We start from the raw sequence: 24,452 nt of genomic DNA on the forward strand, positions 1-24,452 counted from the left end.
GTGCTACCTTCATCTGAGAATCATTACCCCCTACATTTTCCAAAACAGCATACTTGATTGAAATGGGGATAGCCACAGAAGACTCCTGCACTGTCTACCTACCTCTCTTACCTTTCCTGGAGTTAACCCATCTAAGTGGCTTTATCTGCAACTTTTCTCCCCCTTCCTATAACTGCCATCCATCACATCCCCTTGCTCTTGTAAATTCCTTACTGCCTCTAACTGTCACTCCAAGCGATCCATTCGATTTGATAGGATTCACAATCAACGCCATTTATTGCAGATATAATCCTCAGTAACCTGTAAACTCTCCCTAAACTCCCAAATCTGACAAGAGCATATCACTCTACTTCGGACCATTTTTGCTTCTTCCAATCTGCAGGCCCAGAAAATAGCACCATCTTATTCCTCTACAAAACATTGCTGCAGGCTAACTTAATACTTATGGCTTTTTAAAAAAAAAAGTTTAATCAAGAGACAGATTTCAATAAAACATATAATCATGAAAATAACCCACTCTACACACTATTACAGACTTACAGCAAGGCCACACTTACGACTTTTCAACTTATCTGTTTCTGTACTGTGAAATCTCTCAAACAGATTTCTTTAAGATCAGTTGTGAATTTCACTGTTTGTTAATTTTCCTAGACGCACTCCAATGTCCAACAATACATGAATTCAACAGAAAAGGCAGGAACTGTGCACATTCACTGCTGTATTAGTTAGCAGTGTGTGTTTCTTTCTCTTTCCCTCACATGCACAGACCATGTGCTGCCTTTATCTGTTCCTCTCCCTTTTATAAGTGTTGTCATTTTGACTTTTTTTATTTTCCCAAAGTTCCAAAACAATGCAACAGCATATAAAAACAGTAATTGCTGCTCCTGGAAATTCGAGTTTCTATATCTATATCTTGGAGACATTGAAATGGAGTTCACAAATATAAGATAGGCATGCCAGGTACCTTTGGAGAGTAAGGCTGCATGGATTATATTTTCCTTTACGCACACTCCTGATTGGTTGTTCCTCTAATACTTTATCTCATACTCTTTCCAAACCCTTGAGCTTCTCTTCTGTATTCCTCTTTTCTCATAGCTCTTCTCCTAGCTTTGTTAACCAATATAAAAACAGATATTTTTCAGATACAGTCTGTTCTGATATAACATGATTGTTCTGTTCCCGTGCAAGCCTGTGTTACAAAAAATGATAGCTTAGTAGCAGCACCAGTTAAACTAATGGGACCAAAATCATGTAATAATCAATACAGGTCAGGAAAGTTCACGTTCTACAAATAATGGTTTAAATTCTTCAATGGCATTATAACCAACTTGCTTGGAAAAAACACACAAGACAGCAGAACCAACTGTATCCTGAAAAATGGGGATCACTGGTATGCAAAACTGCAGAGAGACAAAGGCTGGGGAATAAAATATTAAGCTTTGCATCTCCTCACCTTTCCTATCGGGCAAAACTCAGACGGGTAAATGATACAGTGACACATTCGTCTGAGAGGCACATTTAATAAGGATGCTAATTTCAAACTCCATTCTTTTTTCATTGACCTGCTCCAATTCATCTCATTATATCATACTCAATATAATTTTGCTGCGAATGCATGTTGTATCAAATTGGCTGAAGGAAGATACGGACACATTTACATCTCAGGTTCTTTCCGCATCGAAGCAAAACCTGCTTTGCAATCTTATGAGGAGTAGCAGCTGCATGTTTGTAAAATCATTTTTTTGCTGCAGGCCATTCCACCTTAAACACTTAAAGGATTGACACTGTACTTGATCATCTTTTTACAAAAAAAGCAACACTCACAATGTATTTTTTTTTGCTGTGGTTTATTTCTGGACATGCATTAAAGAATATTCTAAATCCTACTTCAGAATCCAATTACCATTCTGAAAACACAAGTTTTGCATAGAAATTTGATAGAAAAGCTGTGAAAATGGTAAAAGTCATTCAAAGACTCAAAGAGCAGCACAGGGTTTAACATCAATTAACCTACTGAATATAATGTAAATTAACTGCATCTGATTAAAATGTCAAATTAATTTTTATGGTCTGTTGAAAACTGCAAACCAAATTATACAAGTAATAAAAGAATTTTAATTGAGAGTTGAAATGAGGGCACTGCTGTCGCTTCCCTTTATGCACTGTTCCCATTGCTCCTCTTGTCCTTTTTAATGTTCAGTTTCCATTGTATCTGGTTATTTACCCTGCACTGCCCATCACTTTCAGATATTTGAAATCTGTGCTCCTTCATTCCTCCCAAGGTCATTAGTAATTTTCTCCCTTACACCTGAGTTGGTATTCTAAGCAGCAGCAACCAGGCGAGGACAGCTTCTGCCATCAGAATTTCTCCTGCTCCCCCAAATAAAGTCACCCAGCGATTAGCTCAATTAATTAGTTTATTTCAGCTTCATCGGCACACACTGTGATTCCATATTTTGGTCAGGTGGGATGTTGATATCTGATTGCAGCAGCTGAAAATGGTAGCACTATATACTTAAGGGAGGTGACTGGTGGAGAACCTAATGTGGCCCCTATACCAAAAAGCGGATGAAACCGCTGCTAAAGAATGTACATCTCAGCAAAATAACCACTGCTGAAACACTGGGACAATCCCCTAATTGAGATTCTATGCAATAGGTATATTGAGGTGAACAGAACGAATGAGTGAAATTGCCACTCAATAGGTAGTGACAGAATGTGTGCAATGTGCTTTCATGACTGAGCAAGTGTGCCAAGTGAGCTGGTATAAAAGACCTCCAATAAAACATTTACCTGATCAATACACATCAAGCACTGGATACAGAACATATTATAAAGTTAACAATATATTCAAGCATTGCCCTCAACGCTCACTACCAACATCCTCTCTGCCCATCTCATCAGTGAAACTCCCACTCAGAGATAAAACCCAAAGCTTTTTGTTCTACATTTTCATCCTCTTATCAGGGTTCCTCTAATTACTTGCAAAGGCCACCTGAAAAGTTAAAAATCACACAACACCATGATATAGTCCAACAGGTTTAACTGGAAGCACACTAGCTTTCGGAGCATCAGTCTTTCATCAGGTGATTGCCTGATGAAGGAGCGACGCTCCGAAAGCTAGTGTGCTTCCAATTAAACCTGTTGGACTATAACCTGGTGTTGTATGATCTTTGACATCGTACACCCCAGTCCAACACCAGCATCTCCAAATCATGACCTGAAAAGTAACTTGCATAAATGGTGGATGTTTTCAGCAACAGCCTGTAGGCCAACCAGTGGTGGTTTTATATCAACACTTAGTGAATCAATGGCTGTAATGGGGACACCATAGGGAATTAGACATGGGAATAATCACAGTATACATGCACCATTTTGTATGCATTAATGAGCTGTGTACAGTTAAAAATAATATCTTAGAATATATGGGAAACAACTTATTCCATTCCAGTGTTCACCCCGTCCCAAAATTTCACAGAATACAGAGTCTATTCACCTATTGAGGCAGGTGAACCTCTGTCTCACCTGGAACGACTGTTTGGGGCCTTGGACGGCAGGGAGGAGGGTGATGTGCCAGTGGGTTTTGCATCTTTTAGGGTTGCAGGGCAAAGTGCCTGGGGGTTCGGTGGGGGGTGGTAGTGGGGAGAGTGGCCCGAAACAAGGACTGTCAAAGGGAACAGTCCTTGGAGAAGACAGAGAGGGGTGGGAAGGGCAAGATATTCTTGCTGGTGGGGTCTAGTTGGAGTTGGTGGAAGTGTTTAAGGATGATGCGTTGGATGTGGAGAAGGGTGGTAGGTGAGGACAAGGGGGGCCTTGTCTTTATTGCATTGGGGGGGTGGTTAGAGCAGTGGAATGGGAAATGGAGGTGGTGTGACAGTGGGCTGTCTGGATTACAGAGGGGGGAAAAGCATGTTGTTCGAAATAGGTGGACATCTGGGATGCTTAGGAATGGAATGTCTCCTTGTGTGAGCAGATACAGTCGACGCAAAGGAATTGGGAGAATGGGATGGAGTTCTCACAGGATACTGGGTGGAAGGAGATGTTGTCCAGTTAGTTACGGGAGTCTGTGGATTTGTTGTAAATGTCTGTCTAAAGACTGTCATCAGAGATGGAAATGGAGAAGTGAAGAAAGGGGAAGGAGATGCCCGAGGTGGGCCAAGTGAATTTGAGGGCAGGGTGGAGGTTATGAGCGAAGTTGATGACCTGCGCCAGCTCAGCCCGAGTGCAGGATGCTGCACTGATGCAGTCATCAATGTAATGGCAGAAGAGTAGGGGGGCAGTGCCTGTGTATGTGCTGAAGAGGGACTGTTCAACAAAACTGACAAAGAAGCGGAGCTAGGGCCCATCTGAATACCCATGGCCACCCTCTGGATTTCAAGAAAATGGCAAGAGTCAATGTGGTATAAATTGTGCATTGGGAGCAATATCTGGAAGGAAGGAAGTTAAGCCTGACTGAACTGTTCTAAACAGGTTGAAATTGTGTATTTAAAATAAAAAATTCTGCAAAGTTTGCAACCACATACAAACAATTATTTGTATTCATAGTCCAAGTCTTTTATGCTTGTAGCATTTTCTTCTGATGCAGGATTTATGCATTTCCAACAGGTTTTAGTTTGCTCCCTTAGGTAAGCTTTTCATTAAGCAGGTAGCAAATTGTTAGTAGCTTCCTTTATCCAAATGCTTGATAATGCATTTAATGAGCATGGTAGTTTGTCTCAACTAATATTCACACATCCTTGATCTAACAAATCAAAATAGTGCACATAAACTTAAAAAAACTTCCATAAACCATGGTGAACAGTGAGGCCCTGATTAGCAGCATGTCTTGAATAGACAATGTCTTTCCCCTGGAGTGGGGGAGTCCAGAACTAGAAGGTTTAGGTTTACGATGAGGGGGGAAAAATTTAAAAAGGACCTAAGGGACAATTTTTTCACACATGAAATGAGCTGCCAGAGGAAGTGGTGGAGGCTGATACAATTACAATATTTGAAAGGAATCTGGATGGGTTTGTGAATAGGATGGGTTTCGAGGGATATGGGCCAAGTGCTGGTAAATGGGACTAGATTATGTTAGGATATCTGGTTGGCGTGGACAAGTTGGACTGAAGGGTTTGTTTCCATGCTGTACATCTCTATGACTCTATGATACAGGATAAAAGTAATCAAAACAGTGTTAAGAAAAACCTTTGACAGTGTTGTCAAATGTTAATTGTATGGGCCATTAATGACCTGACCCGTGGAAGGAAGGAGCTGGCTTATTTCCAATTATCTCTGTACACTTCCTGTAAAAAACAGATTTGCAGGATACACAGATATCTTCTAGACAATGAGTCATATTTTTATTTAAGTATCAAGTGACCAAGTTCAAACAACTGCTATGCAGAAGCCCATTTGGTCTTCATCAACTGCAGTTTACCTTTTCCAAATTTTCTTTGCTTCAAGTCCATGGACAATGGTCCATATGTCAGTACAATACTTTGAATGCAGGCATACTCACAATACCTACTCACACGGCTATTCTTCATATTCAAACCTAAACTTCAAGTGCAGCAGGTTGTGGAAGGTTAGTCTATTACAGCTGAATGCACTGCTGGACTCATCAAACCTTCACATGCATATGCTCTTTAAGTAAGATTCGTGTAAATCATGATGGTGTATCTAACCACACAAATCAAATATAAGCAAAGTTAAAAATCACTAGATTATAGCCGAAAAGGTTCATTTGGAATTACAAACTTTCAGATCGCTGCTCTTTCGTCAGGCAGCCAGTGGAATAGGATCATAGGACACAGAATTTATAGTAAAAGATCATAGTGTCATACAACTGATGCGATATATTGAACCAACCTCGATTGCTGTTAAATCTTTAATGTTTTAGAATGGGGTTGCAGGTTTGATTCATTAATATGTAAATTCCAGAACTTCTTTCAAGTCATATTACTGAGATAACTTAAGATTTTATTAAAAAAATGTGACATATCAGCTCAGACAATGCATTAAAGTGTGAGGTTAGGGTCTGTATGTATTCCAATCTTGAGTTAGATTGGTTCTGTTTCCAAAGTAGGAATTTATAAGATGTCACATGGATTATAAAAAAAACTTGACTGCCTACACATTGTGTGCTTTTTGAACAAAATATAATGTATCTGCAAATACAATTCTGCAAATTCACCCCCTAGATTTAAGTGTGTGCATGTGAATGTCGGGGGTGGGGGGGGGGGGGGGGAGGAATGTGATAGAATGTGTGCATGAGTGTGAAGGAGTATATCCCTGTGAGAGGGTATGCACATGGGTGACAGTGTGGGGGAGGCGGGGGGGGAGTGTGTGTGTGCTTGAGAGGGGGTCTGTGTGAGTGTCAAAGTATGTAAGAGTGTGTGTGTGTATGTGTGTGTGTGTATAGTGCAGTGGGTTCACCCTTAGTGTGACATGGACCCAAGGTCCCCTTTGAGGCCATCCTCATGGATACCGAACTTGGCTATTAGCCTCTATGTTGTTGCATATCCCGAAGACCACCTTGGAGGACGGTAACCTGAAGATCCAATGCCAAATGTTCCTGATCGCTAAAGTATTCCCCAACTGGGAGGGAACATCCTTGTCTGACAATCGTTGTGTGGGTATCTATTCATCCATTGGTGTAGTGTCTGCTTGGTCTCGCCAATGTACCTTGGGGCATCCTTGCCTGCAGTGTGTGAGATAGACAATGTTGTCCATGTCACATGGATATCTGCCATGCATGTGGTGGGTGATGTCCCACGTGGTATCCATTTCAACACACTGACACGTCTTGCAATGGGTGCCATCACAGGGTGGTACGGTGTTGTGGTCAATTTTGTTCTGAAGTCAGGGCAGTTTGCTGCGAACAATGGTTTATTAAAGATTTGACCGTTATTTAAAGGTGAGAATGGAGACGTAGGGAAGGTCTTGGAGAGGTGCTCATCCTCATTAATAATGTGTTGCAGGCTGGAAAGAACATTGTTGTGGTTCTGCTCGCCGAGCTGGAAGTTTTTGCTGCAAACGTTTCGTTCCCTGGCTAGGGAACATCATCAGTGCTGTTGGAGCCTCGTGTGAAGCGCTGCTTTGATGTTTCTTCCGGTATTTATATTGGTTTGTTCTTGCCGCTTCCGGGTGTCAGGTTCAGCTGCAGTGATTTGTATGTGGGGTCCAGGTCGATGTGTCTGTTGATGGATGTTCTTGCCGTTTCCGGGTGTCAGTTTCAGCTGTAGTGGTTTGTATATGGTGTCCAGGTCAATGTGTCTGTTGATGGAGCTTGGGGATGAATGCCATGCTTCTAGGAATTCTCTGGCTGTTCTCTGTCTGGCTTGTCCTATGATAGTGGTGTTTTCCCAGTCAAATTCATGTTGCTGGTTGTCTGAGTGTATGGCTACTAGAGATAGCTGGTCGTGTCGTTTTGTGGCTAGCTGATGTTCATGGATGCGGATTGTTAGCTGTCTTCCTGTTTGTCCTATATAGTGTTTTGTGCAGTCCTTGCATGGTATTTTGTAAACTACGTTAGTTTGGCTCATGCTGGGTATTGGGTCCTTTGTTCTAGTGAGTTGTTGTCTGAGCGTGGATGTTGGCTTGTGTGCTGTTATGAGTTCTAAGGGTCGCAGTAGTCTGGCTGTCAGTTCTGAGACGCTCCTGACGTATGGTAGAGTGGCTAGTCCTTTTGGTTGTGGCATGTCTTCGTTCCTCGGTCTATCTCTTAGGCATCTGGTGATAAAGTTGCGTGGGTATCCGTTTTTGGCGAATACCTTGTATAGATGTTCCTCTTCCTCTTTTCGCAGTTCTGGTGTACTGCAGTGTGTTGTGGCCCTTTTGAATAGTGTCCTGATGCAGCTTCGTTTGTGTGTGTTGGGGTGGTTACTTTCATAGTTTAAGACTTGGTCTGTGTGTGTTGGTTTCCTGTGTACCCTTGTGGTGAATTCTCCGTTGGGTGTTCTCTCTACTAACACGTCTAGGAATGGGAGTTGGCTATCCTTTTCCTCTTCTCGTGTGAATCGGATTCCTGTGAGTGTGGCGTTGATGATTCGGTGTGTTTTTTCTATATCTGTGTTTTTGATGATTACAAAGGTGTCATCAACATATCTGATCCAGAGTTTGGGTTGGATTTGTGGTATGGCTGTATGTTCTAACCTTTGCATAACTGCCTCTGCTATGAGTCCCGAGATTGGTGATCCCATGGGTGTTCCGTTGATTTGTTCGTTTATCACATTCAACAATCAGATATACTGTGGAACCGGTGATCGATGAGTTGGGCATCGTATCCTGTTGTAAGGATGTCCTTGAGCATCTTCAGGTGTCCATTGTATTTCTTCCTTATCTGAATAGTTCCTGTGTATGCGTAGGGCTTGTCCATAGGGAATGGCTGTTTTAATCTGTTTCAGGTGGAAGCTAGAGAAGTGCAGCATCATGAGGTTATCCATGGATTTGCAGTAGAATGAGGTACTGTGGTGCCTGTCCTTGATGGAGATGAGTGTGTCCAAGAATAAGACAGATGCCAATGAGTAGTCCATTGTAAGTCTGATAGTGGGATGAAACCTGTTGATATCACTGTGTAGTTGTTTCAGTGACTCCTCACCATGGGCCGACAGGAAGAAAATGTCATCAATATATCTGGTGCATATTGCTGGTTGGAGGTCCTGTGCAGCAAGGAAATCTTGTTCAAACTTGTGCATGAAAATGTTGGCATATTGGGATGCAAATTTGGACCCCACGGCTGTTCCATGTGTTTGGAAGAAGAACTGGTTATCAAAGGTGAAAATGTTGTGGTCAGGGATGAGGCAGGTGAGTTGTACAATGGTGCCTGGAGATTGGCAGTTGTTGGTATTGAGTATTGAGGCTGTTGCAGTAGTGCCATCATCATGGGGGGGGGGGGGTGATGGTATAGAATGTCAAAATGTCCACTGTGACAAGGAATGTTCCTGGTTCAACTGGACCATGGATGTTAAGTTTCTAGAAGAAATCTGTAATGTCGCTACAGAAGCTGGGGGTCCACGGTACAATGGGATTCAAGATGCCCTCGACAGAGCCAGAGAGGTTCTCACACAAGGTTCCATTGCCTGACATGACGGGATGGCCACGTGTGTTGGCTTTGGCCATCTTCAGACGGCAGTAGAAATCCTCTATGCGAGAAGTACGTGGGATGAGAGTGCGTAGGGAAATCTGAAGGACTGGATATAAATCTCGATCAATGTGTTTAGTTCACAGGTGTGTGTTCTTTGGTCGGATCGGTTGGTAGTTGCCTGTAGTGTTCCTGGTTGTTCAGGTGTCAGTATACTTCCTTGCAGTAGTGCATTATAATCTGAATGGCGACAGCTCTTCCTTTACCTGCTAGTTTGATGACAATGTTGCAATTGATTCTGAGGGCATGGATGGCATTGCATTGTGACTGGGTGATGTCTTGCTCTACCTTGTGAGCGTGGCTTATGAATCTGGCATTTCCACATTTCCTGACAGTTTCAGCATACATCAAACCCAGGGCAGTGGCCCTCCGGAGGAGTGTAAATCAACCACAATGGATCTCTCTAATGACTGTTCCAGTTTGTCGGTTGTCTCATCTGAAAGAATTCACGGAGTCTCATTCGTCTGCACAAGAGCAGCTGTTTCAATACTGGTAGCTTGCCTTGGTTGAAATCTCACAATCAGAGCAGTTAACACAAAACTCCAAGGTGCAGGAAACAGAGATCTTCAATCACATGGCTTAAACTAAGTAAAACTCATTACAATCTCAAATATAAGCAAGACGACATGAATCTGGAATGAACATGTGAAGATAGTGGTATTCAATACTATATTACCAAGCTGTATTTCACAACTTACATATGTAAATAAAGGAGTGTTACAGTAAAGAAGGAATGGAAGAGCCTTATTTATTGATAAGGAGCAAGTAGTCTCCAAGATAACGTAAACGCAGGCACTCTACAACCCACAGATACTCTGGGCTGGTATCTCAATGTGCAGTTAGAAGTACTGACAGAACACAAAATAAAGAACATGTCTGTGCAAGTATAAGAAATTACATTATTAGACTCTCTTCAATCCAAGGAGGACACCACAGTGGAAGAAATACTCCAATTAGTCTGTACTGCAAGGAAACATGAAGACTCTTGTAACACTGTCAGTTCATTAAACTCCAAGAACTGCAATCTCAACCTCCAAAAAATCTGCTAAAACACTGAAAGAGCAGGAATCCTCACCAATCAAATTAGTTTGTATAACATATAATTCCAAATAGGACCACAAACATAACAAATGTCCAGCGGGGGAGGGCTGAATAATAAAAAGGTAGTCAATTGGGCTAAATTAAAAAATACTGTAAGTTAACAAAAAAGTAAAGCAATTTAATCATGCAAAAAACCAAAAAGACATTGCAAAAGGAAAGAGCTTAAAAAAGTCATGGATAAAGAAGAAAAAATTGAAGGCAATTCCTTCAGGTGGTAAAAGACAGTCAAAACAATGTGAAGGCACAAGGCTTTGGAATTGAATTTAAACTCAACACAAGAGCAGCGTGTAAATCTCAGAGTCAAAGCAGTTAACACAAAACTCCAAGGTGCAGGAAACACAGATCTTCAATCACATGGTTTAAAGTAGGTACAATTCATTCCAATCTCAAACTGGAGAAAATCTGACAAATTTGATCTCCAACACATGCATTTCATTAGCTTATACAATCAATAGTGATTCTCAAGGCCCTATTGCTACATCACTTTCTTTTTTTAAGAACAGACTCAAATAGAATTCTTCGGCTCACCACAAATTGCTCTGGAGTCCAAGATATTTCTGCCAGCTCAGAATAGGGAAGATTTGATTTTTGCTTTGAGCATAATTGACCTGGTTATGGTCACCTTTAGTTAAAAGAACACAATGAAGAAATATCTCCACATCAACTTACTATCAATTTACAACATTGCTGCTGGTCAACTGGCAGTAACATCACATAAATGAGCAATGAACGCAACAGGAACTGGATGATTTAATTGTCTGTTACTTCATTTTATAATAATTTCAGCAGGAAGGGTATGAAAAATCCAAACAGAAATAAAATTGGTTTTATGTTTTAACTGATTCAGTATGTGAGAGGGAGCTATTACCACAGCTGTCTGTGATTTTGATTTCTATAGACTTGAAGAGATCATCACAATTTTGCAAGGTTAGGGAGTCTAAATCAAGATACTAACATTTTCCATGTTAGTTTGACTGCGGAGATATTAGCTGAGGCAATTATCTGCAGGCAGTCTAATTAAAAATGTGTGGAACCAATAACGCGTATGCTTATCACCACTTCAGCTTTGAGGTGTTGTGGTGAAATTGGCTTGCTCTCCATATTCTGTGGACTTAACTCCTCACTAAATAACAATGGACTGATATAGGAGGTTGTATCTTGGATATTAAGATAGGATCAAACCCTCTCGTTAGTATGAGGCATGAGTTAGTTTTGTTAAAGCAGACTAATGAACATCACTAGAATGGATATGATGGAAAGGCAATGGCAAACGTACAAAGAGCATATGGGTGAACTGCCAATAAGTGTTCACTCCTGTCTGACGCAAAAGCAGGAAAGGTAGCCAAACCATGGCTTACAAGGGAAATTAGAGATGTTGTTAGATCCAAAGAACAGGCACAAAAATTGGCCAAAAAAAAATACAGTGGAAGCACTTTAGAATTTAGCAAGTCAGGAGAAAGGATTGATAAACAAGGGGACTTGATTGAGAAAGGGAAAGTAAAGTATGAGAGTAAGCTTGAGGAGAATGTAAAATCTTACTGTGAAAGTTTCTTATATGCATGCGAATAGAAAAAAGATTGGTGAAGATAAACGTAGGTCCTTTACAATCAGAAGCAGAGGAATTTATAATGAGGGGCAAAGAAATGGGTGATCGACTATATACATACTTTGGCTCTTTATTCACAAAGGGGGATGCAAATAACATATCAGAAATGTTGGAGATAAGAGGGTTTAGTGACTGGGAGGTACTGAAGGAGGTCAGTTTTAGTAGGGAAAAGTTGATGTGAATGAAGGCCAGCATTTATTGCCCAGAGGGCAGTTAAGAGTCAGCCACATTATTGTGGATCTTGAATCACATCCAGGCCAGACATGGTAAAGATGGCAGTTTTAATATTGGTTTCACAGTCATCATGAGATCCTCAATTCCAGATTTTTATTAAATATAAATTCCACCATTTGCCATGATGTGATTTAAACCACTGTCCCCAGAATGGGTGCCTGGCTTAATAGTCTAACAATAATAACACAAGGCCATTGTGTCTCTAGTCCTCGTATGAATTACTGAAGGTAAGCTTATAGGTGTCGTAGGTGGTAAAGGTGACATTTGGAGGATTTGAATACAGGAGCAGGGATGTCTTGCTGCAGTTATGTAGGGCCTTGTGTACAATGTAGTCTCCTAATCAGAGGAAGGATGTTCTTGTGATGCAAGTGCAGAAAAGATTGACCAGACTGATTCAGGGGATGACAGGACTGATGTAATAGAAAAAGTTGAATTGGTTATAGATGTTTATAAAATCACGAGGGGCATAGATGAGGTGAACAGCAAGGTCTTTTCCCTTAGGTCGGGGAGTTCAATAACAGAGGGCATAACGTAAAGGTGAGGGGACAAAGATTTAAAAGGGACTTGAGGGGCAAATTTTTCACACAGAGGGTGGTTTGTATGTGGAATGAACTGCCAAAGGAAGTGGTGAATGCAGGTTACATTTAAAAACATTTGGACATCTATATGAATGGGGAAAGTTTAGAGGGATATGGGCTAAATGCTAGCAAATGGGACTAGTTTAGTTTGGGAAACTTGGCTGGTATGGACAAGTCGGACCAAAGGGTCTGTCTCAGTACTATTTGCCTTAATGGTTAGGATTACATTCGCTGGAGTTCAATGCAGTGAGGGCGGAGTTTCATAGAAACCTTTAAAATTTGAACAGGCCTAGACAGGGTAATTGTATGAAGTAAATTCCCAATGGTGGGGAGTACAGAACCAGCGGTCACAGTCTAATGGTACGAGATAAGACCATAAGACACAGGAGCAGAATTAGGCCATTCAGCCCATCAAGTCTGCTCTGCCATTTGATCGTGGCTGATATGTTTTTCAACCCCATTCTCCTGTATTCTCCTGCAACCCTTGGTCTCCTTACAAATCAAGGTCTTATCTAACTGTCTGAAAAACACACAGTGACTTGGACTCCACAGCTCACTGCGGCAGTGAGTTCTACTGATTAACTACACTCTGGCTGAAGAAATTCCTCTTCATCTCCATTCTAAAGGGTCAGCCCTTCACTCTGAGGCTATGCCCTATGGTCCTGGTCTCTTACACTAGAGGAATCATCTTCTCAAAATCCACTCTATCTAGGCCTCTCAATATTCTCTAAGTTTCAATGAGATCGTCCTCATCCCTCCAAACACCACTGAGTACAGACCCAAAGTCCTCAATTGCTCCTCAATAGACAAGCCTTTAATCCCAGGATCATTCTTGCAAACCAGCCCTGAACTCCCTCCAATACCAGTACATCCTTTATTAGATACAGGGCCCAAAACTGCTCACAACATTCCAAATGCAATCTGACCAGATCCTTATACAGCTTCAGCAGTACATTTCTGCTGTTATATTTTAGCCCTCTTAAGCTGAATGCTGAACCTGCATGTTAACCTTAAGAAAATCTTGAGCCAGGGCTCCCAAGTCCTTTGCACTTCAGATTACTGAATCTTTTCCCCATTTAGAAAATAGTCTACACCTCTATTCTTTCGACCAAAGTACATCACCTCACACTTTCACACATTGTATTCCATCTGCCACTTTTTTGTTCGCTCTCCTAGCCTGTTCATGTCCATCTGCAGCCTCCCCTCTTCTTCAACACTACCCACCCTTCCAACTATTTTGTGTCAACTGCAAACTTAGCAACAACGCCCTTAGTTGTGTTATCCAGGTTATTAATGTAAAACATGAATAGTTGTGGTCCCAACACGGGCCCCTATGGAACTCCACTAGTCCAGCTGCCATCCTGAAAAAGACACCTTTATTCCCACACTCTGCCTTCTGACAGCCAGCTAATCCTCTATCCATGCTAGTCCCTTGCATCTGACACCTTGGATTCTATCTTATTTAGTAGCCTCCTGTGCAGCACCTTGTCAAAGACCTTCTGGAAATTCAAATAGATCACATCCACTGGTTCTTCTTTGTCTAACTTGCTCATTACCTCCTCAAAGAATTGTAACTATTATCAGGCATGACCTCCCCTTGATGAAGCCATGCTTACTAAGCCCTATTCAAATGCAGGACTAGTTTAGTTTGGGAACACTGGTGGCATTGACTAGTAAGAATGAAGGGTCTGTTTCTATACTGTGCGACTCTATGATTCTACTTCACAATCTCATCTTTAATAATGGACTTAAAAGTCTTAATCGGGGGAGATCCAAGATGGCAGCGACCCAGCAAGTCTGAGTCTATACCTCTTCTCCCAAGACTTGGGCAAAGTGGATCACCCGCCTCCACCACACTTACCAAATCATTTAAAATAGTTTTTACTTAATTTAATTAGTTGCTCAGTACTAAATTTAAACAGTCTAGTCTCCTGTAAAGATGACTAGGGGAAAAGGAGCCCGCAGTTCTCAGCAGGCAGGAGCCCCTCCCCAGCTGCAGCAGAGGCGTCCGCAGCCACCCCGGGGGACTAACCTACGGTGGCGAGTCTCGTGGAAATAATCGCCAAACTTGACGTGAAGATTGACGCCTTCATTGAAGAGTCCCAGAGCAGATGGAATTCAGTCTCGCTACAAAAGCACAACCGAGACATCAAGGAAATCAAGCACCAAGTTGGAGGGGGGGAGCTAAAGGCCACGACCTCCGAGACTACAGCAGAATCGGCCGTGGATCGGGTCCAGACTCTCGAAGAGAGAGTCCGGACCTTAGAGAATCACATCAACGACCTCAAGAATCATTTGCTGGGCCTTCCCGAATGGGAAGAAGGAGGCCAGCTTACAGTGTTCCTCAAGCAGTGGCTTCCACAGCTTTTAAATCTAGAGGCTGGATCAGGCCAGGTAAGGGTGGAATGGGCCTACCGGGTTACAATACGCAGGCCCGGCTCGAACCAGCAAAATTGAGGACTGCAGATGCTGGAGATTAGAGTCGAGAGTGTGGTGCTGGAAAAGCACAGCAGGTCAGGCAGCATCCGAGGAGCAGAAGAATTGACATTTCAGGCAAAAGCCCTTCATCAGAAATTTTACCGATAACCAGGGTTAGGCTAACCAGCATATACTGCGTTAAGATAGGAAGTAACAGGCTGATAGGCTGGACAAGATCCACTGCCATTGTTCAGTATTGCCAAAATCACCCAGACCGTGTGAAGGGGTCAGAGAATTGAATCTCCAGGGAGTTTAACTATTGAAATTGAAATTTACTACCTTTGAAATATACGTTGGCTGTCAATTATGTTTGAATTTTGTTGATGCTAGCTGGTTTGTAACAGGACAACTTTTACATTTTAACTGACGTTTCATTCCACTGGCACTACAAGGATTCTTTCAAAAAGTTATTCATCGTGAGGGCTTGTAACATAATCAACTATCAAGAAGAATGGTCACTTTGATAAGAGACTGAAAGGTAAAAGGACCATTTAAACCACACCAAAGTTAATGACTTCAGGAAGAAGACCATTTATTAAAAATATATATTGTAGAAGGGATCATCATAAATACAAAATACAACACAACCTTTACCTGAAGGGTTACCAAATAAATCACATTTCATTTCTCATGTTGTTCTAAATCACAATATGTGTGCATTTTCATTCTTCATTATAAAGTAGAAGGAACAATGATTCAATTCTCTGTTTGAACAGTTGAATTGTCTGTACATGTAGTGCTGCAGGGCATGAAATCTCAGGGTGATGCTCCATGCACGGCTTACAAAAGCTTTCAAAACTATTTAAAACTGCTGAGCTTGAATATCTAGAGAACATCCAATCACAGCGGACCTGAAGGTGGTGCCCTAAAATATTGACAAACTTCCAAAGAGGACTTCTGGGCAGTTAATTAGGAGCATGTAAGCAAAGAGAGAAGAATAAAGATTCTAGTTACAAGAAAAAAACACCGGAAATACTTCCCTCTTGGCAAGTAAACAGCAGCTTTATGACATTAGTTGTTTCTACACATAAACAACTAATGCAGTAAACCCTGAATAAACAACTAATGTCACAAAACTTTCAAGTCCTTGGATAAACACAGGAATGTATTTTCATTTAGATTTGTTTACAGGAACATAAAAATATATCAGGAAGAAAAACAAAGTATTTACATGTTCACAGAGAACTTTGCAGCTCAGAAATTGTTCCTTGTTTTTAAAACTTTTTTTTTCGCTTGAGGATTTTTATTTCTGTACAGTCTTGGTAGGTGTTTCTTTATATTCGGTTAAATGGCAAATACAAAGACAGGAATTATGCACTTTTTTAATGCTTTAAAAACATTAAAGTTTTTACGCATAATTGTTATGTTATGAAACTTTAAGTTCTTAAATACTGAGGTCAAAACGGGAAATAAAGTGACCCAGTAATGGAGATATCAAACAACAGTAACAGTGGAAACAAAGTATTGAGATTTCAGGGAAATATAAAGGCAAACAGTTGAGGAGGATGAGTTTCTGGTGGAAGAATCTAATGTGGTGGTTGCCAGGATGATTGGTGGCAAATATCATGTTGCAACTTTACAGAGACTAATATTGGAGGGAACGTGAGGGGAGGAAAGGACAAAGTCTTTTGGAAAGTATAGACCTAGTGCAGATGCCAGCAGGGTGGAATGGCAGAAGGTAATTTACCCAAAATAACCCACTTCAAAACCCTATTTGAAGGAATAAATAAATGAAGATGCCTCACAGGTTTCATATTTTTATTGAGGTATAATTAAAGCTTGGGAAGCTGAGAGCTGCCCATAGTTTTCGCCATGGAAATATCTCAGCCAGGTTTGAATTGCTAACCAATCAGCATTCTTTTAGCCTGTCGTATAAGATGTCATCATCACTTGAAAGTTAGCATTCTTGTGTTGGCCCCGATGACAGCAAAGACAAAATACTGCAGCCAAATGCTGTTTTCTCAGCAATGTTCAAGTTGTGTACCACTAAGCAACAATTCTGATATTCTGCTTTGTGTTCACAGAAAGCATGGGCTCAATGTACATAAACATACATTTACAATATTTTGTTCTTCCTTTTCTCAACTGAGCATGTGGACAGCAACCTGCCCATTAGTTTCACTTTGGTGATCAGTGTCTGAAAATGTGCACAAACACTTGCAAGTTCAAAGTGTACTTTCAATTTAGTACAACGCAGTAACCAAGACCCTCGCTCAGATATTTGAAATTGCAACAAATTTAAATGAAAATAAATCTTTGAAATATCTCATGCATAATAATAATGTATTAACCTAATTTTGCAAATACTTTATTAGTTTAGTTCTGCAACCAAAAAGCCTTACGCAACAGGGGGGAAAAAAAGAGCCTCAAGCAACACAAATAAAGCAAACTAGTGCAGGGTGATAGGAATTCCACTAACTCTGTTGTCAGTTGTTCATTAACTTCATGCAGGGTCAATAATTCTAAAATCAAGAGCATACACAATATGATCAAGCAGTATTAATGCGAAATTCCAATTGGTTTTACACAGTTGGCTGCAACAATTACGACCAGAGGTTGCTCTGCTTCCTTCCAAGCAAAGGAATGCTACTATAAGTCACCTTCCCTTCACCTCCCTTTCCATTATATTCTATTAATTTAAATTTAACTTTAAATAGGTTTTTTTGACTTTTTCCTGCAATTTTGGAACAGAAAATTACAATTAATAGCCCAAGAAATATTTTAACCATGACTTTAAAATTACTTTTTGCAATTTCACTGAGGGATACCAGCAGTGGGGTTGAAACGTCATCTAGCTCCAGTAAACACGGTCAGACTAAATAAAGTGCTGGCTATTCTTACTAAACAATGTACTATTACCATAACACACTTGGTCAAGTGGCTTTTCAGTGAGGTTTAGTGTAGAAGCAGGAGAAACCTTGCTTTCAGTGAGTCAGCTCCATGACAAATGGGTTATGATTGTGCATGTCTCATTGTCCACATACCAACCAATACAGAAAGAAGGCTTTAAGATCATTCTCAGCTCTGACAAGACTTTTCATTACTTGTGGAAGTAAAAAAAAATTGAAAACTGATTTTACTGAACAAAACATTCTGAAATCACAAACAATATGTGGTACACTAATACATACCTTTAAACTATCAATAAGTTCCGACAGAAAATGAGCCATTATGTATAGTCATTGCAATGACTATATATAATGGTTATGACCAGGTGAGGAGGGACAAAATAACACTTGAATTCTCCAACTCCTTGCGTGAACCTCCTTTAAGAGGTTTCAGCTTTGGAATTTAAAAAGAATACATTTTGTAATTCTGCAAGAGACCCACTATTTATGTGAAGTTGTGAAGAACATACTTACACAGGTTTCCTCAGGTAAAGTAAAGGAGAAGGTAAACTTATTGCTACAATTTTTCTGACTAAGACTGAGTATTGCAAAACTATTCATATAGTCAGACACATTCATCTGGGCCCACAGACACAAAAGCATGGTTTTTAGAATAAACTAGGCCTGCAGTGAGTTTATAGTCCATGAAAGTTACAGCAAGGGCATCTGCGGTGGTGAGAGCAGGCAACTTGGGGTCTCCTGGCATCTGCGGCAGCGTGGAGTGCAGGGAGATAGAGGCCAAACACAGAGAAGATTGAACTCTTGTGGGGAATGTGAGCCCAACATGGCTAAACACTGAAGGACTGCAATGTTGAACTTTTACCTTTATTTCTTAATTTTTCTGTTTTCTACTTAGGTACCTTTCTACTTAAGATGATGCCGGGAATGGCGACATTGTACACTTTTCACTGTACTCCTGTAATTGAGTACATGTGACAATAAAATCCAATTCTAATTCTATACAGTTAGTGGTTTTTGACTGGTGTTGATGCAGTGAGCGCAATATTGTGGTATTTAATTCTCCTTAATAAAGTTGCATGGAATAGATTTCCACATTTTAATAGATCTTGTTCACATCACTGACTTTATGTTAGGGATGATCACTTTTACAGAAATGAACAAACTGCTTCCAAGGTGTGTTGGGGGGGGGGGGGGGGGGGGGGGGTGTTTCTCACTTTGTCTTCAGTACAGCTTTGTCCTAATCTCTCACATGCTTTGCAAGAAGTGCTTGAAGTATTGCTAATTTGGATATTCCATAAAGATTTAATTGGTTCCTGTCTGCAGCAATTATTGCTTCAAAACAGGTAATTGCATTGAGATACCTCACCTCAAACATTTGAAAAGCTTCTGGATGGTATTAACAGTAGGAGATCGGTCTTTCATGCTCCCCAGGGGTTTGACTGTCTGTTTTCATCCTACTTAGTAGAACACAAAATTGTGCAATCTCTAATAATTTGTCTACATGGCAGCCTGCTTTATTTGAAGTATTGTTATTTGTCTACAGAGGGTTTTAGTCTTTTCAACACAGGAAAAGGAAAATTATAAATGGTGTCTTTAAGACAAGAAAGAAATCCTTGTGACAACACTCAAAATAACAATTGATTGCTTTATTGGATGACCAATAATGGAAATTTGTCTCTGATTCTGTGTGTGATGCAGGAATTAAAGCTGGTTTTATTCTTACTACAAACACTCAGAAGGCGCAATTTCCAAAGCACAGTACAAACGTTGCTAGCTATAATAAAGATGCATCTTTTAATCTAAAATTAAATACACAACTAAAAGATAAAGCCTGAAGCCATAGCTTTCAGGCACTGTAAGAGGTAAGCAAGTCAAAATTACTTTAGATAATGAAAAATAACCTTCAAGACAACTCAGAAGTTCCTTTTGAAACAAGGCAAAGATTCCATCAGAGATCTGTGTCAAAGACATATGTAAAAAGTGTCAAAGTCCTTTTCACTACCAACAGTATCTTGTCCTTGTACTGTTCTGATCCTCAACACAGTCAAGCAAGGAATTAAATTCAGAAAGGTTTGAGGAATTCTTTCAATATATGAGGTTTAAACAATACTGAAATGATGAGCGTCAAAGTTTATAAAACTCATTAAAAGTTGCTAAGTTTACAATGTGAAAGAAACAGCTTCTGAAACACCTGAGAGCAACAGCATTACGCAAGGCAAAAATAACAGTGAGGTAACAGGGAGGTAAAAGTGAGGAATGCAGATGCTGGAGATTAGAGTTGAGAGTGTGGTGCAGGAAAAGCACAGTAGTTCAGGCAGCATTCAAGGAGCAGGAAAATCTATGTTTTGGGCAAAAGCCCTTCATCAGGATGCCCTGAAGGGCTTTCGCCCGAAACGTCTATTGTCCTGTTCCTCGGATGCTGCCTGACTTGCTCTGCTTTACAAGCACCACACTCTCAAAAATAACAGTGAGCTAACCCAGAGCATTCGTCAAGTGGGCAAATAGATTCAGGTCAAAACTACAACATTATGTAATTCTGTTCTTTGTTAGCTGTGCAGGAGATATATCGAGGTAATACATATGTCAAATGTAGATGAGGATAAAATAAATTACAGAGCAGATATCAGCCCCACTGTGTCAGAGCTTTCCTGGCGGTCATACGCAAGGCAAAATAATCTTACAGCACATAAAAACAAACATTGCTGGTTCCAAAAAACAAGTAAAAATTTTTAAAAACGAAGACATTTAATTTCTCCTTTCCCATGATTCTCCAATGCTCCTTAATCTTATTCTGCTCTTATTCATAGTTACACTAATATTGGTGCCATTGCCTGTGGTCTTTCTACTCCAACATCCTTTCTTTTTGGACAAAACCACCATAGAGTCATAGAGATGTACACCATGGAAACAGACCCTTCAGTCCAACCTGTCCATGCTGACCAGATATCCCAACCCAATCTAGTCCCACCTGCCAGCATGCGGCCCATATCCCTCCAAACCCTTCCTATTCATATACCCATCCAAATGCCTCTTAAGTGTTGCAATTGTTATCAGCCTCCACCACTTCCTCTGGCAGCTCATTCCATACCCATGCTACCCTGCGTGTAAAAATGTTGCCCCTGAGGTCTCTTTTATATCTTTTACCTCTCATTCTAAACCTATGCCCTCTAGTTCTGGATTCCCCGACCCCAGGGAAAAGACTTTGTCTATCTATCCTATCCACGCCCCTCAATTTTGTAAACCTCCATAAGGTCACACCTTAACCTCCGACGCTCCAGGGAAAACAGCCCCAGCCTGTTCAGCCTCTCCCTATAGCTCAAATCTTCCAACCCTGGCAACATCCTTGTAAGTCTTTTCTGAACCCTTTCAAGTTTCACAACATCTTTCTGATAGGAAGAAGACCAGAATTGCACGCAATATTCCAACAGTGGCCTAAGCAATGTCCTGTACAGCCGTAACATGACCTCCCAACTCCTGTACTCAATACTCTGACCAATAAAGGAAAGCACACCAAATGCCTTCTTCACTATCCTATCTACCTGCGACTCCACTTTCAAGGAGCTATGAACATGCACTCCAAGGTCTCTTTGTTCAGCAACACTCCCTAGCACCTTACCATTAAGTGTATAAATCATGCTAAGATTTGCGTTCCCAAAACGCAGCACCTTGCATTTATCTGAATTAAACTCCGTCTGCCACTTCTCAGCCCATTGGCCCATCTGGTCCAGATCCTGCTGTAATCTGAGATAACCCTCTTCGCTGTCCACTACACCTCCAATTTTGGTGTCATCTGCAAACTTACTATCTGTACCTCTAATGCTCACATCTAAATCATTTGTGTAAATGACAAAAAGTAGAGGACCCAGCACAGGTCCTTGTGGCACTCCACTGGTCACAGGCCTCCAGTCTGAAAAACAACCCTCCACCACCACCCTCTGTCTTCTACCTTTGAGCCAGTTCTGTATCCAAATGGGTAGCTCTCCCTGTATTCCATGAGATCTAACCTTGCTAATCAGTCTCCCATGGGGAACCTTGTCGAATGCCTTACTGAAGTCCATAGAGATCACACCTACTGCTCTACCCTCATCAATCTTCTTTGTTACTTCTTCAAAAAAACTCAATCAAGTTTGTGAGACATGATTTCCCACGCACAAAGCCATGTTGACTATCCCTAATCAGTCCCTGCCTTTTCAAATACATGTACGTCCTGTCCCTCAGGATTCCCTCCAATAACTTGCCCACCTCCGATGTCAGGCTCACCGATCTATAGTTCCCTGGCTTGTCTTTACCGCCCCTCTTAAACAGTGGCACCATGTTTGCCAACCTCCAGTCTTCCGGCACCTCACCTGTGACTATCGATGATACAAATATCTCAGTAAAAGGCCCAGCAATCACTTCTCTAGCTTCCCACAGAGTTCTCGGCACTGACCACTTCCTTGCATCATTCATGATTCACATTCTCATCGCAACTTGTAACTTCAATTCCTTTGGAATCCATTGCTGGGAAGAAACACGTCAAGTGACTTGCAATCTCAACTTTCAAAATTCCTAACATACTCTGAGTACTTTGTGTGAAACCCCTGCAACCTTCAATTTGCTCAACCACTCCATCTCCAACTTTAATGTACCTGACCCCAGTAGATTTAAATTTCTTCGATTCCAGTTCTTCCTGGTAAAGTCCAAGTCAAGAGGCTAAAATCTACAAGCCCCTTGATTTTGGCAAGTGGAAGGGAGGCATGCAAAGTAGGGTAGTGTCCATTCCACCACCCGGGGTCCATTATGTTTAAAATGAGATCATTATTGATCAACAGATCTAGTTTAAAGCTTTTAAATCTGTGCTCAATGTTTTATGTTATGAGAACCCATCACATTTTCACCTTTCGTTACAGAACAAAAGCAGCCTTAAAGTCAGAAACAAGATACTCTTTGATAATTTCCATGTTACACTATATCCCGGTTTGACCTTTCAGTATTTGGTATGATCATCCTCCAATGTGGCTATGCTATTGCCCAGCCCACTGGAACTCCAGCACTCCCTCCTCTGTATAGTTGAATCCATTAACACCGACTCAGCCTATGGGAGGGTTTGGCCATCCCTAGTGGAAGTATACCTTTAATCTCTGAAGATAACAATGAGCAGTTGTATTCAGTGTATTGCTTGGACAGGGATAAAGGATACAGCTAACTAAGGAAGTGAGTATAGTTGTTGTCAGCACAGTGTTTGACAAGTAAAAAGAAGAGGCATGACAACATCAGAGCACATACGTTACTGCTGATAGGGACAGTAAAGACTGCAGATGCTGGAAGTCAGAGTCAATAGATGTGAAGCTGGAAAATCACAGCAGTTCAGGCAACATCCAAGAAGCAGGAAAGTCAACATTTCAGGCTGAAACCTTCTGATGATAACTGGCAAATAACTAACCTCACTGAGCTGACATAGTGCCTGGGCTTCTCTGAACTCCAGTTTCCCAGCTGCATCGAACTACGAATGCTGCCTGTGGGCATCCCTGAGCCCCAACTCTCAGCTGCACCAAGTACCTCTTGGAACTTAAAGCTAAGAGCAGCACTTTGGTTGCATGAAACTACCTTCTCTTGGTCCTGACTTTCTCTGTACCCCAATGTTTCTCAGTTACACCAAGCAAATAAAAGTTTGTGGGCTTCTTTACCTCTGTTCTCTGCTTCATTGAAGGTTTCTGGTGTTTTTGTTAGCCCTAACCCCATAGAGTGCACAGCAGTACACGTAGATGCGTGCCATCCTTTTCAGTTTTCTCCTTGATTGGCCTACTGATCTCTGAATCGTTATTCAGTTGGATTGTTTGAGTGACCTATTAACACATTTCCAGATTCCATTACGAGAGAATCAAATACAAATCAGCAATGTTACATCTTGTGCCCGAATGGTACAATGGCTATATTTATTAGGATTGCCGTCACGAGGTGGTGCAGCAATAGACCCATGCACTAACATTACTTGGCAGTGGCAAGAATAAAGATGTACTTTCACTATAATTGCAATGCAGACTCAATAAAATCAACGGACACTTCACCTCCTGCTGCAATCATTGTTAAAACACTTCAAAATGAAACGGAAACTTTGAAAGAGGCAAAACATAGAAATCAAAGTAAAGCTTGGTGGATCACTGAAAAAACTTTGGGGAAGTGTAATCAGCTTTCTGAAGCAAACAAGCAGTTTAACAGTGTGTCCACATTTTCTACACTTGTTCAAATGCACCCTGACAAAAATGGCTTTACTGCAGTGAAATGATATCCTTGGCCCTGCCTGCGAGTAGGTGCCAGATTTCGCAGTACACAGGAACACACAAAATGGGTTGGATCATTATTTCATTGGAACTGTTCAACAAATTCCTCTAATTTTGAATCTGTTGTGACCATTACAGGAGATAACACCATAGTAGTACAAATCAGCAATGTTGTTGTGTTTGTACTTACATTTAACAATTGACTTTTGTAGTTGGAGTAAGTTA

At 41.0% G+C, this 24,452-nt stretch overlaps 1 protein-coding gene across 2 annotated transcripts in view; it reads right to left on the reverse strand.

The window, feature by feature from the left end:
* Nucleotides 1–24,452, reverse strand: part of cfdp1 (craniofacial development protein 1) — a 185,541-nt gene that overhangs the window by 15,924 nt on the left and 145,165 nt on the right. The window lies entirely within an intron of this gene.

This window comes from Hemiscyllium ocellatum, chromosome 17, assembly GCF_020745735.1.
Source record: "Hemiscyllium ocellatum isolate sHemOce1 chromosome 17, sHemOce1.pat.X.cur, whole genome shotgun sequence".
NCBI classification, from domain to species: domain Eukaryota; kingdom Metazoa; phylum Chordata; class Chondrichthyes; order Orectolobiformes; family Hemiscylliidae; genus Hemiscyllium; species Hemiscyllium ocellatum.